Genomic DNA, 14,924 nt, shown 5'->3' with positions numbered 1-14,924 from the left:
CTCTCACACAGCCCCCCTTGGCTGTACTCTCTGTTGCTCTTCTCCCTCCGCAGCTCTCACAGCTTCTTGCTCTCTCTCTCTCTCCCCGCAGCTCCTCCTGGCAGCCACACCGCTGCCTCTAACTCGCAGCCCTCCTGGCTGTCTCCTCCCCCAGCTGCACACCACTCCGCAGCTTGCTCTTATCTTCGGGGTTGGCTCCCGATCGCCGTCGGCGCCCCCCCTTCTCCACACTTGCCCGCGTGGCCTCACTCTTTTCCGCTCACACCCCGACTGCCTTCCCCTTCCGGTTTACCCGCTTAAAGCCCCGAACCTTACCCCCACGTCACATGACTCCACCCCCCGTGACGTCACCTCCGGAAGGTCGCTTACGCCCGCATTACACCACCCTCCCCCGTAGAAAAATCCCAGCCGACCTCGGCTGACCAATAGCAAATCGTAATGCGGCGAACCGAGCTTCCCCCCCTAAAGGACACTAAGCATATAATGTAACAGCAAGAACAACAACAACGCAATCAACATCAACGATCGTACAAAAGCATGCAATAAATACAACTGTAAGAAGAAAATAACAAGACAACAACACTCAACGAAACGTAAGCGATTTGGAACGTGTGCGGGTCGCCGGCCCGTCCCGGACGGTCGGCGGCCCACTCGCAGAACGGGAACGCGATGAAAGTCGAGGAACGACAGGGGGTAATCCCCCTGTCGCAGCTGGAAGTCCACCGACGTCCCGTGTCCCTAAAGAGTTAGTCTTGGGCTTGTCCTGTGACCGTGCCCGCAGCTGGGTCGGAAGGGCTGCAGGGCTCGAAGGTCCCGCAGACCTGGCAGGCGTCCTCCGAGCAGGGCCCCTCGTCCCCCGCAATGTCACGGCCGGCCTGTCTGGAACAGGTACGACAGGCGCTCCAGCGAGATCAATGGACGCAGGCAGGGGAGAGTCAGCAGCAACAGACCCCGGCAAGGCAACATTGGGGGATGACGCATCATGTAAGGGAGCAACATATGGTTTCAAGCGCGACGTATGCACAACCCAGCGACGAGACCCAATCTGGACGCGTGCTGTCTGTGGGTTGGGAACCGCAATGAGGCGTACGGGACCATGCCAGGGTTTGTGCAATTTCGGCGAGGTCCCCGGACGTACCTGTGGACAATGAAGCCAGGCTAGGTCCCCAACCTTCCAAGGGCACTCCCCCTCAGACCGTCGCGCATATCGCTCGTTCCGGGCCTGGGCTTTGGCCGTAGCCACGCGGGCATTCTCCCGCGCCTCCGTGACTCGGCGAACCGTGTCCTGAATGTATTCAGGAAGTGGTTTACGAGGTCCCTTCACCCCAGTTCCCAATTGCACATCCACCGGCGGCACGTTTTCCCGACCATACATAAGGTAAAACGGCGAATATCCTGTAGCCGCATGAGGCGTCATCCTGTACGCCGAAAGCACCCCGGGGATGTGCAGATCCCAATCTGATTGTTGTTCACTCACGGTATGGCAAAGCATGGCAGACAACGTCCTGTTCAGCCGTTCAACCATACCATCCGTCTGCGGATGGTATGGGGATGTCCGTACTTTCTTAGTCCCAAGGCCCGCGCACACTTCCGCCAATAATTTAGAAGAGAAATTCCTGCCCTGGTCCGTGAGGAGTCTCTCAGGCGCCCCCTTATCCATAATATACCCAAACAAAAAGGCGTCGGTAATGGCCGCGGCCGACTGATCGGGCAACGGCCAGGCCATCGGCCAACGGGAGAGGTACTCAACCCCTACCAGCAAATATTTATTACCCCTCGCCGATGGTGGAAAAGGTCCCAATATGTCCAGCGCCACCAATTCATTGACTCGAGACACCTGAATCGACTGGAGAGGCGGCACGTAAGGATGTTTCGGCGGCTTACGTTGTGCACACGCAGGGCACGCGCGCACGTGCCCTACGACATCTGTCGCCATGCCGTGCCAAAAATAATGACGTTGCAACGTCAACAAGGTCTTCTGCACCCCTAAATGTAAGAGAGTGTCACAATGGAGGGTTCTAATCAACTCGAACCGCAAGGACGTTGGTACCACCAGGCGCCAACGTTCCTGGAACCCCTCCCGCCACATAAGCAGACCATCTCGGAGAGCGGTTTGCGGCCCCACAGCCGTACTCGGACTCCCATTGTCCTTAGCAGACCGCTTCCGCAAGGACACCAATGACTCATCCATCATCTGTTCCCGGATCCAGACAGACCGCGGCAGATTCAAAACCCCGTCAGCCGGTCCCGGTTCCATCGGAGTGTCCGACTTCTCGACGGCCAACGTGAGCGGCTGAGGGGGGTTTGGAATCGGCGAACACCTATGCGTCCCCGACTCACATTTACAAGGGGCGCGCCGCGGTAATCTGGAAAGTGCGTCAGCGTTCGCATGGCGCACTCCCTTCCGATGTTGAATTTGGAAGGAAAATTCCTGTAGCGTGTCCAACCAACGTGCCAACTGTCCGGATGGCTGGTCAATTTTAAGGGCATATTGCAAGGCCGCATGATCCGTACGCACAATAAAAGAACGACCGTAGAGGTATGGTCGAAATTGCCGTAGGAAAAAAACAACCGCCAATAGTTCTCTGCGAGTGACACAGTAGCGGGTTTCCGCAGGAGACAAGACTCGGCTACCATACGCCACGACACGCTCTACACCCCCTTTAGACTGTGATAACACCGCCCCAATACCTGTGTCACTCGCGTCCGTATCAAGAATGAATGGGTGATCGAAATCGGGATAATCCAATGTTGGGGCCGTGGCCAATAGATCACGCAGACTCCGAAAGGCCGCCTCCTCCGGCTGTCCCCAAACAAACTTCCGTCCTTTACCCGTAAGGAGATGCAAAGGCCTCGCAATCGTCGCAAAACCCGGCACGAATCTTCGGTAATACGAGGCAAATCCCAAAAACCGCCGAACATCCCCCACGGTGGCCGGAGTCGGCCAATCCCGGACGCACGCCGTCTTTTCCGGATCCGTGGACACTCCCTCAGCGCTCACGATGTGCCCCAAATAGCGGACGGACCGTTGCAGTAGGTGACATTTCTTTGGTTTGAATTTCAATTTGGCAGAACGCATCCTCGTGAACACTGTCTCCAGCCGCGTCAAATGTTCATCGAATGTGCGGCTGAAGACAATGATATCGTCCAAATATATAAGACATGTCTCCCACTGCAACCCCGTCAAAACGAGCTCCATCAATCTTTGAAATGTAGCAGGGGCCGCATTCAATCCCATCGGGAGACAGTTGAATTTAAATAACCCCTGCGGCGTACGGAATGCGGTTTTCTCCCGTGAGGACTCGTCAAGGGGAAGCTGCCAAAATCCCGAAGAGAGGTCCAGTGTGGAAAAGAACTTAGCCCCCGACAATGCGTCAAGGGAGTCATCCATACGCGGCAGGGGGTACGCATCTGCCACCGATATCTTATTCAATTTGCGGAAATCAACACAAAATCGCAATTTGCCATCCTTCTTCTTAACCAAGACGACTGGAGCGCCCCATGGGCTGTTAGATGGCGATATAATGTCCGCAGCCAACATGTCTTCCACTGCCCCCCGTACGTGTTCTCGCTCCGCAGGACTCATCCGATGCGAATTTAATCGAATAGGGGCAGCATCGCCCGTCTCAATGTGATGGTAAAGCAAGGAAGTGCGGCCCAAATCCAAATCATCGGAGCTGAACACGTCGGAATATGTCAACAACATTTTACGCAGCGCACCACGTTGCTCCATGGACAGGGAAGAATTTTCGTCACATAATTGAGCAACCCAACGATCATCCGAACTCCTTGGCTCGGAAACCCCAGCAACAACTCCCCGGCTATGTGGACAATCATGGGTCGCAAACGCCGTAGTGGCATGTGCCACAACCGTACCGGCCGGGACACGGACGTTTTCTCCCCCCGCATTAAGCACCTGTAAAAACGGTAATTGATCCGGCCGGACGATGGTCTGTGCCCCCACTAACGCCAACCCGGTTGTTATCGTGGCGGACGGTGACAACAAGACCCCTACTGCTCCTAGCCGATCAGGCAGGGGCTTCCGATACCGCAAGGGTATAAGCATCTGTGTACCAGGTGGGATGTCCACAGATGCGACGGACAGCGCCTGCACTTGTACGGCCGAAGCAGGTCGCCCCCAGGGCGACGGCAGAAACGAGATTTGACGGCCCCCCGGCAGTTCAATACAATTCTCATTGATTTTGATCAAAATGGGCATCTTAGCCAAAAAATCGGTGCCTAACAAACAAGGAACCGCCAAAGATCTCGATATCAACACAACACCCGAGGCCGACACATCCCCAATAGATATCTTAGCATCCACCTGACCCACGATACCCATGCTACCCCCGTTCGCAGCGACGCACGACCCATAAACCGGACGCACAGCCCGCGACGGAATGCCCAACAGATGGAAAATGACATCCGATATAATAGTCGCAGACGCGCCCGAGTCGACCAAAATGCGCACGTCCACACCTTGTATGGACCCCGGTACAGTGGACGAACCCGTAGCGGCCGCGACAACTCTCCGTGCCAATTTGCGCCACTGCGTAACTGAATGACAAGGCCCCGTCGATGGCCTTTCTTTAACAACAACAATAGGATCGCGCAACACAGGTGGTGGGTGAGGTGGAAAGCCTTGCCGAGTGTCTGGTGCGTGCCGACATGCCTGTTTCGGAGGATCTTTAGCCGACTTGACCGGTGCCGAGGCCTCCTGCTGCGGCGGAGCCGGGAAGCGGGCCCAGCAGTCTCTGGCGTAGTGGCCCCTACGCCCGCAGCGGAAACATTCGGCCTCGTTGCGCCGAAGCGCAGGCCTCGCCTCCTGACGGCCCCGTTCTGGTAGCACCGCGCGCGGTCTCGGCCCGCCGCGTCCCGTCCATGGAGCGGAGGCGGCCGTCAGTTGTTGAGGGCCCCGGTCATCCGGAACATAGACGGCCTGCGCAGGGTTCCACCCCAGCGCCTCCTCTTCTTTGACGGGCTCCCCCGTCCACGCCGTCACTTGTTTCCAGCGACGGAGGTTGAATTGCGCATCGAGACACTTAGCAGCCATCCGGGAAGTTAGCTTCTCATGCCCACACACAGGCATGGGGATCCCTAGATCCCGAGACAGCTCCAACATTTTCCCTAATATGAGAGGCTCCAGCAGGTCCTGTGGCGTCTCAGGATAAGCTGCCATGGCCAGCTCCAGCACCGCACCCCTGAACGCCACGGGCGACTCCTCTGGTGCTCGTTGTCGTTGAGCGAATCGCCGATGCGCATCATCTGGTGGCTCATAAGCATCGGCCATTTCTTGAAAAACACCACATAAAGTTGCCTTCTTATCGGTCGCTATGGAACGGAAGAATCGGACAGATTCGTCGTCCAGAAGAGTCGGCAACACCTCCAAAGCCTCCGCATCGGTCCATCTTGCTGTGCGTACCGCCGCCAAGAAGCGGCAGGCGAACGCGCTCCAGTCCCCACCGACGGAAAATTCTTTAACTGTTGTAAGGTGGCGACTCCGACTCCTCTTCCCGCCGTCTTCCAATGGTGGTGGTTGTGATGGCAAATTCAAAATGGCGTCGGCCCGCGGCGTGGCCAAGATGGCGGTTTGGCGCCACGGAGCGCGCAAAATGGCGGCCTCTTGCCGCGTGGGCAATGGCGGCGGCAGGACAGGCAACGTGGCGGCCCGCGGAGCACCACTTGCATCATCCATCGTCCCTGGCGCGACGAGATGGCATAGATGCGCCAGGACGTCCTTAAGTGCCTCCAGTTGTACCGCCATCGCTTGCCATCGTTGATCCGCGTCTGATGATGTCGACGGACCCGCCACCGCGCCAACATCCTCCACTCCCGTTCCCGTGGTCTCCTCAGCCTGGCTCTCCTCCACCACCCCAACAGGATCCGTGGTTGGAGGGAGTTCGTCGTCGTCGGACGAAGAAGCCGATGCAGGCGCCGGATTAACTTTCTTCCTCACTTGTTTCGACATGCCGTTGCACTTCCGACACCAGTGTAATGAACGACTGGACCACGATGTCTGGCTCAGTGTCCTTTATTATTCGGTTCGTGCTGTACACCCACACGGCTGTCTTTACTCTGTAGCTTCTCCACGGTGCTGACTCCAATGTCGGCCCGATCCCCAACAGCAGCTCCGCTGCTGTTTCTCTCACACAGCCCCCCTTGGCTGTACTCTCTGTTGCTCTTCTCCCTCCGCAGCTCTCACAGCTTCTTGCTCTCTCTCTCTCTCCCCGCAGCTCCTCCTGGCAGCCACACCGCTGCCTCTAACTCGCAGCCCTCCTGGCTGTCTCCTCCCCCAGCTGCACACCACTCCGCAGCTTGCTCTTATCTTCGGGGTTGGCTCCCGATCGCCGTCGGCGCCCCCCCTTCTCCACACTTGCCCGCGTGGCCTCACTCTTTTCCGCTCACACCCCGACTGCCTTCCCCTTCCGGTTTACCCGCTTAAAGCCCCGAACCTTACCCCCACGTCACATGACTCCACCCCCCGTGACGTCACCTCCGGAAGGTCGCTTACGCCCGCATTACACTTAGAACATGTTCAGCTGGCTTCATCACTCCATCTCGATGGACGTCTTCTCAGACGCAGTTCCATTTCTTATTTGCTACTCGGCGCTGAGTCTTGACCACCGGCCATCCCGCACGCTCCCGATTAGCACGGTTGGCTACTTATGGTGCAAATGAAGTTCAACATACATCACCTCTTAACAACTACGCAACAATGAACTCGTGTCGTTTGTTAGTCGTCATGTCAACTTTCTTTTTTTCAATCGGCGGATTGAGAGTTTTACGTGCGAGAACAGTAGCACGTGCCGCACACGTGCACACTGGGAGCCACAGGCAGTGCATTACCCATGGGAGGTACTATGAGTTGGATGTCATTGGAGACTAGCAGGTGTCGACTCTATAAGGACTACAATATGGAGAATAAAATTATGAATGCGGTGGTGGGGTGGCAATATCGCCATTGGCCCATGACGATCTCTCGTCCATTGTTGCTGAGATAACTACAGTACATTAAATTTATTTCAAACACAATTATAACCGCTTTTTGGTGTGAATACGGTAAGGTATGTGCCACAGAGAAGGGCAATTACCTGAAACGTTGCCTATTATGTATTTTTTCCTTTTTAAGGCAGTGTAATTGGTAAATTTTTGAGCTTTTAAGTTGTGGTTTGGTTTCACTGCCAACTCAATATCACAATCATTAGTGTCTCGGATGTTTGTACGTAAGTTACTGAATTATTGGGTTTCAGCGGTAATGTTACAACTCAAAACTCCATAAAATGTAAGGAAATAAAGAAATAATTTGGGCAGGCGCGATGAGTCCACTACGGGAGTTGGGGTGCCGCCCCACCAAGTTGATGGAGATGAGAAATTATTTTTCTAATAAAAAAATACTTTTCTCAATTGTTTTGTGCGTTTGTTTATGTAATTATTTTTCAACGCGAATTTCCTAATGAAGGTAACAATTTTAAGTTCATATTAGAAACCGTGGCAATGCCACAGTCTGATTTGTGCCTCAAAACGGTTGTGAACTTAATTCTAGATTTGAAGTTTTCGTGACTGCAGGATCCATACTCTTTGGTTCTTTCGGTAAAGTCACGTAGGTGATTTTATTTTATTTTTTGGTTGTGAACTTGTGAAGGTGTACCGAGCGAGAGACATCCATCCCCCTTCATTCTTTGTTTCCAGCATTTTTGGCCACGCCGTTTCAGACCCATTCATGGCCGTGAACAAGTCGCCCATGGCTGTGATGAGACGGATGTCAAAACGCGACTTTGCACTGTGCAAATATAGGTCACGACTTTTGCCAATGTCAAAGGGGTTGCGTAGTGTGGACTTGAGGGTGATGGGAACAGCATTTCAGTGCTTTGTTTTGTTTCGTAATGTTTATAAATGCCTCCCGTTGATAGATAAGAGTTCTATCGCTTTCACGGGAAGGCCAATGACATGACGAAGTTTGTATTAATTAGAACATTTTCAGAAGTCACTCACAACAGCCCCACATTGTGGAAATGTCACGAGCTACCACAGCAATTGGGTAATACCGTGCCAACCCACCAGAGCCGGCCCAGCCACTAAGCGACCCTTGCAATTGCAAAGGGCCCCGTGGCCAGCAGAGGGCCCCCTAGAGTCACTGCTAGCTAGTGGGTGAAAAAAATCATACATCAAAGGGGCCTCCAACCAAATTTGGCTTAGGTACCCCAAAGGTCTTGGGCCGGTTCTGCAACCCATACGGTTTACTCGTGTTCTTGTTCAGGAAAATTGAGTTTTCCTGTATTTATTTGTGTCTCCCTTGTGATGGGACTTTGTCGGATTAACGTTGAGATGTATAAGGGACACGGGGTGACCAACAAGGCCTGAATTGGTCTGTAATAAAGTAGGGGCACTGATAATTGGTCTGTAATAAAGTAGGGGCACTGATAAGGTGTTGACAGGAATGGCAATAAGAGGACGCGGACGGAAAGACGGGAACGGGTTAAACGGGAGCAAAGAGGAGAGAGGTGAGGATGATGATGAGAGACGCAGGGGGTTGTATGATGGCCTCGTCGTTACTGCACGTGGCAGCGCGTGTTTTCAAAGGGGGCGTCGGAGAGAGTGGACGGATTCAGACTTGAGGTGGCCACACACACACACAAGCCGTGCGATTTGCGGAAGGCTTGAGCTGATTTAGATATATACAGAAGAGTGATGCGCTGGTCGCGTCGATTGATTCAAATACACGTTTCTTGAAACTCCCACCTGAGCTACCGGGGGAGTATAAACCGGAACGCGATCGAGTCTGAGCACTCCACCTCTTCCGAACGCAGCAGCAGCAGTGCGTCGTTACGGCCAGCGTCGAAGAGGAGGTTCAAAATACCGCACGGCAGAGAGTGTGAGATAGAGCGAGTGAGATTAAGATAGATAGTGAGATAGATCGAGTGAGATAGATCGAGTGAGTGAGATCGAGTGAGTGAGAGCGAGTGAGTGAGAGCGAGTGAGTGAGATCGAGTGAGAGACAGATCAGTGTGTGAGAGTGAGTTAGATCAAGTGAGTGAGATCGAGTGAGTGAGTGAGCGAGATCGAGTGAGAGTGAATCGTGAGATATTGAGATCGAGTGAGATTGAGATCGTGAGATATTGAGATCGAGTGAGTATGTGAGATCACGTGAGGAGAGCGCGAGTGAGATCACGTGAGGAGAGCGCGAGTGAGATCACGTGAGAGAGCGCGAGTGAGATCACGTGAGGAGAGCGCGAGCGAGATCACGTGAGGAGAGCGCGAGTGAGATCACGTGAGAGCGAGCGAGGAGATCACGTGAGAGCGCGAGTGAGATCACGTGAGAGCGCGAGTGAGATCACGTGAGAGCGAGCGAGCGAGATCACGTGAGGAGAGCGCGAGCGAGATCACGTGAGGAGAGCGCGAGTGAGATCACGTGAGAGCGAGCGAGTGAGATCACGTGAGAGAGCGCGAGTGAGATCACGTGAGAGGGCGAGTGAGATCACGTGAGAGCGCGCGAGTGAGATCACGTGAGAGAGCGCGAGTGAGATCACGTGAGAGGGCGAGTGAGATCACGTGAGAGGGCGAGTGAGATCACGTGAGAGGGCGAGTGAGATCACGTGAGAGCGCGCGAGTGAGATCACGTGAGGAGAGCGCGAGTGAGATCACGTGAGAGAGCGCGAGTGAGATCACGTGAGAGAGCGCGAGTGAGATCACGTGAGTCAGCGCGAGCGAGATCACGTGAGAGAGCGCGAGTGAGATCACGTGAGGAGAGCGCGAGCGAGATCACGTGAGGAGAGCGCGAGTGAGATCACGTGAGAGCGAGCGAGTGAGATCACGTGAGAGCGCGCGAGTGAGATCACGTGAGGAGAGCGCGAGTGAGATCACGTGAGAGAGCGCGAGTGAGATCACGTGAGAGAGCGCGAGCGAGATCACGTGAGTCAGCGCGAGCGAGATCACGTGAGAGCGCGAGTGAGATCACGTGAGTCAGCGCGAGCGAGATCACGTGAGGAGAGCGCGAGTGAGATCACGTGAGAGCGAGCGAGTGAGATCACGTGAGAGCGCGAGTGAGATCACGTGAGAGGGCGAGTGAGATCACGTGAGAGCGAGCGAGTGAGATCACGTGAGAGCGCGAGTGAGATCACGTGAGAGCGCGAGTGAGATCACGTGAGAGCGAGCGAGCGAGATCACGTGAGGAGAGCGCGAGCGAGATCACGTGAGGAGAGCGCGAGTGAGATCACGTGAGAGGGCGAGTGAGATCACGTGAGAGCGCGCGAGTGAGATCACGTGAGAGAGCGCGAGTGAGATCACGTGAGAGGGCGAGCGAGATCACGTGAGAGGGCGAGCGAGATCACGTGAGAGCGCGCGAGCGAGATCACGTGGGAGAGCGCGAGTGAGATCACATGAGATCGAGCGAGATCACGTGGTGAGATCGAGCGAGATCACGTGGTGAGATCGAGCGAGATCACGTGGTGAGATCGAGCGAGATCACGTGGTGAGATCGAGCGAGATCACGTGGTGAGATCGAGCGAGATCACGTGGTGAGATCGAGCGAGATCACGTGGTGAGATCGAGCGAGATCACGTGGTGAGAGCGAGCGATATCACGTGGTGAGAGCGAGCGATATCACGTGGTGAGAGCGAGCGATATCACGTGGTGAGAGCGAGCGAGATCACGTGGTGAGAGCGAGCGAGATCACGTGGTGAGAGCGAGCGAGATCACGTGGTGAGAGCGAGCGAGATCACGTGGTGAGAGCGAGCGAGATCACGTGGTGAGAGCGAGCGAGATCACGTGGTGAGAGCGAGCGAGATCACGTGGTGAGAGCGAGCGAGATCACGTGGTGAGAGCGAGCGAGATCACGTGGTGAGAGCGAGCGAGATCACGTGGTGAGAGCGAGTTCATCCCAGGGCACGCACTAGAGTTTGCCCATCGCCTCTGCTTCGGCTCAACAGCGAATTCCCGACGGAGGTGGGTGGCTACTGCCTTCCGTAGTGCTCACACACACGCGTGCCCACCGGGCAAGGTGAAGAAGACACTTGGGTTGTTGTTGTTGGTGTGTGGTGGTGGTGTGACTGACCATCGTCAAGATCTACATCTCTCTCGATAAAGAGCTGGGAAGTTGCCGTCATCTCTTGAGTCGCATCCCGAAGATGGAGTTCGAAGTGCGGAGGTCGACGAGGGCGAGGTGGGCTGGCTGCGTTCGTTTGCGTGTTGTTGTTTTCTTCTTCTTTCCTCCTCCTCTGTCTTTTAAACAAACAAAAACGATGGAATTCTCGCGTCGATTGGTTTCGTATCCGGGCCACAACTTTTGTTGCTGTGCTGCGTGTGTGGAAGTTGTCGTTTTACTTTAACATCGCGTACATTAGATCTGTTTTGTTTCGAGTACAGTGGAGTAAAAGCGTACAGATTTGATCACTACTATGATCACCTAAATGCGGTAAAGACTTCCAATGCAGTGTCTCTGTGGTCTCTTGTTGTTGTTGAGACGTCCAATGCCGTGTCTCTGTGGTTTATTGTTGTTGATGAGACGTCCATTCGAGTCGACCACAGCCCATGGGCAATGCTAAGTCAAAGGAGAATGTCCGTCTCGTGAGTGCTGCCGAGGGGTTAATTTGTTGGCAATCCACCGAGAGGATTCCATTCCATCTCCCCGGCGTGGCAGTGAAATGGAATGGGACGAAAGTGGTCCCCCAATTTCAGAATTGCGGCCGTCTGGAACGCTCGGAAACCTTCCCGATGGTAGGAGGCCACTGGGAGCTATTACACAGCGGCACTTTTGTATCGGCTGGATTTAAACTCTCATTTCTTTACAGCTGATTGTTGTGTTTAGTTTGTTCTGCTCCTCATCCCACCGACGCACCTCCGATTAGCACGGTTCGTTTGGCTACGTACGGTGAGAAAGAAGTATAGTAGTAGGTTTTTACCCTTTTAAACTGGTACAAAACTGACACCTTTATTCAAGGCATGTTTGCAATAACCACAACACAAGTAGTCAAAAAAGCAAACAAAAAGAAGCAACTCTGATAATGATAATAATATGCACTGTCCTTGAAGTTGATTGGTCCACACCCGAGACGGCTTTCTTTAGAGCCTAGTCCCCATTGGTGTTGGACCAGATGACACCAGAAGGCGGTACTGGTGTCATCTGGTCCAACACTAGTTGGACCAGATGTACAGTAACATTGGGGCGCCACGGTGGCTAGGAGATGTTAACTACCTCGCCTGGTATGCAGAAGGTCGTGGGTTCGATCCCAACCCTGACGCCTGCTGCTGTGTATTTGGAGTCTGCATGGTCTCCCCGTGGTCGCGTGGATTTTTTTCTCCTGCATCTCCCGTTTTTTCCATCCACATTTTTAAACATGCATTTAAGAACCTTTGGCTGCTATACATTGCCACGTGATGATAAGCCACTTTGTTGAGATTTTATTTGTGGCCAGGTCACTTCGGAAACAGCGAAACAGCTAATTGAATCATACCCAGTAAAAAAAAACTAATATGGAAAATGCCAGTTTTGTGTTACCCCTTCCTCTTTGTGATTTTACTCTGGTTTCATCCCACAAGCTAAGCATACACTCTGCATTATAAATGAGTACACGGTTGTTTTATCAGCAGGTGGGGTATATAACTGATCCTTACGGCGATACCCCGGGGTACCAAATAATACTAAATGGCCGAGGCAATTAAAATTGTAATTTCTGGGGCACTATTTTTTTCCCAGGGGTGTACTTAACTTCGCGACTGGGGTACCAATAAATCCGAAATCAGTGCCACTCCGCGATGTCGAAACGACAAACCGCAAACAAAATCCGTTATCGAATTTTTTTGAATAGTGAATCGTGTACAGCTCGTCGAGATGAGTCGATTGCCGCATCGCCGACCATCAACAGACTAACAATGACTGCATCACGGACATTATGCGAGAGCCGTAGCATGAGCAATCAGTTGCAGGTGCAGAGCTCCCTTTACCTTAGTTTGTGGTGGTATTTTAAAAAAAATAATAATGAAACAATGCTCACTAAAATAATAAAAATTAAACAAAAAAAATCCACACCTGATGACGATTGCTTGTGTTGCAATCGAAACGTCGTGAGAATGTTATTGTTTTATTTTTATTATTTCCCTTCTACGTGACTTTACCGAAAGAACCAAGAATAGGAATCCCTGCAGTCACGAAAGCTTTAAATCGAAAAAAATGCTCACTAATTTAATTTAACAGATGCAGTGCCAGGATTTCTGTAATTCATATTTGATGGTTGTACTTAATTTTGTTTCAGTATTGCAAGGCGTCTGCAAAAAGAATTCGCTTCCACTCCGGTGAGGCATTCAACCTTAAATTCTCTGAAATGTCACAACAGTGTTTATTAAAAATATATATAGAATTTAGGTTTGAAAACATGTTGCTGAGCTTTATAAAAATCCTAGATACGATAAGATGTATATAGAGGGATGGATATTTGAGGGAGACATCAACAAATCTGTCCAAATGTTTCATTTGAACATAATTGAGTATTTTCGTCTAAATGTTATTTTTCTATTAACTCATTGGCGGTGGCTTATATTTTGCTGCCACTGGAACATTATCTTCTACTATAAGAATGTGTTTGAGTCACGAACGGAGTGAGTATAGTTTAACACGCAGGCTTTCACGACCAATATCCATAATAGAGGGGTTTTTTTGGGTAAATATATAAATGTGTCGTTAAAACTCGCCACCACCCGACACAGCCAACTAGTAAGGGTTGTCAATTCGTCACTAGTACAGCACACAGGTGTGTTGGAGAGCCAAGCCACAACACTTACAATCCGAGTACGACGTTTCGCCAGTAATTACAACTAGCTTCATCAGGCGACAGCCAGATTTGTGGAGAAGTCCACCGGTTTCGTTCCTTATATCGAGGCGTAGATGTGTTGACCACACTTCTGCGTTCTTGTGCAAAGTGGGGGGTGACTAATGAACCAACACAGTATGGATGCGCATTTTGCGAGCCCTTTGATCTTGTCCTTCCATTGTGTGTATTAAAATAGCTGTACAAACGGTAATCCCGAATGAAGTATGGTGCCCTGTATAGGCATGCATATAAACAAAGTATTATTTGATGATTCGCTTCCACGCAGCACTAAGTGGTAGCTATCCGAACTGTTAAAATAAATTTCATTTCTTTCAATCTCGATAGCTTCTCTAATTAGTCTTGGCCAGTAGTGGCTTGCACAGAACTTCAACATTATCGAAATCAATTGAGTATCCTTGTTGGCACGCGTGTTCTGCTACTGCTGACAGTTGTATTTGGGAGTATTTAACATGTTATGTTGGGCAAACAGGACGAATGATCAGCACGAGACTACAAAAACATATAAATATTAAATACTACCAAATACAACTGTCAAGACTAGTTGGAGAATGTATCGATTTTAAAATAATTTTAACCGTTCGGGTAGCTACTGGCTAAGTGCTGCGTGGAAGCAAATCATCAAATAATACTTTGTTTATATGCATGCCTATACAGGGCACCATACTTCAATAGGGATTACCGTTTGTATAGCTATTTTAATACACATAATGGACAGGAAGGACAAGATCAAAGGGCTTGCATAAAGTGCATGCATAATGTACGTTGGCTCAGTAATTCCCCCCCCCACTTTGTGCAAAAGCGCAGAAGTGTGGTCACCACTTTCGCCTGATGAAGCTAGTGTTAATTATTGGCGAAACGTCGTACTAAGATTGTAAACACACCGGTGTGCTGTTACTCGTGACGAATTGGCCACGTTCTGTTTACGTGACAACCCTTACTAGTTGGCTGTGTCGGGTGGTGGCGGGTTTAACGACACATTTATATATTTACGCGATCTAACCCAAAAAAAACCTCATGGAGTGAGTTTTTTTAAATGGAAAATGAAGTTATAGAATTGACAGTGACATAAACAAGCAATAGGAATAATTGTTTAAAAAAACT

The sequence above is a fragment of the Lampetra fluviatilis genome, chromosome 17, assembly GCF_964198595.1.
Source record: "Lampetra fluviatilis chromosome 17, kcLamFluv1.1, whole genome shotgun sequence".
Taxonomy (NCBI): Eukaryota; Metazoa; Chordata; class Hyperoartia; order Petromyzontiformes; family Petromyzontidae; genus Lampetra; species Lampetra fluviatilis.
The sequence above is the reverse complement of the archived record's forward strand: the minus strand, read 5'-3'. Positions refer to the sequence as shown.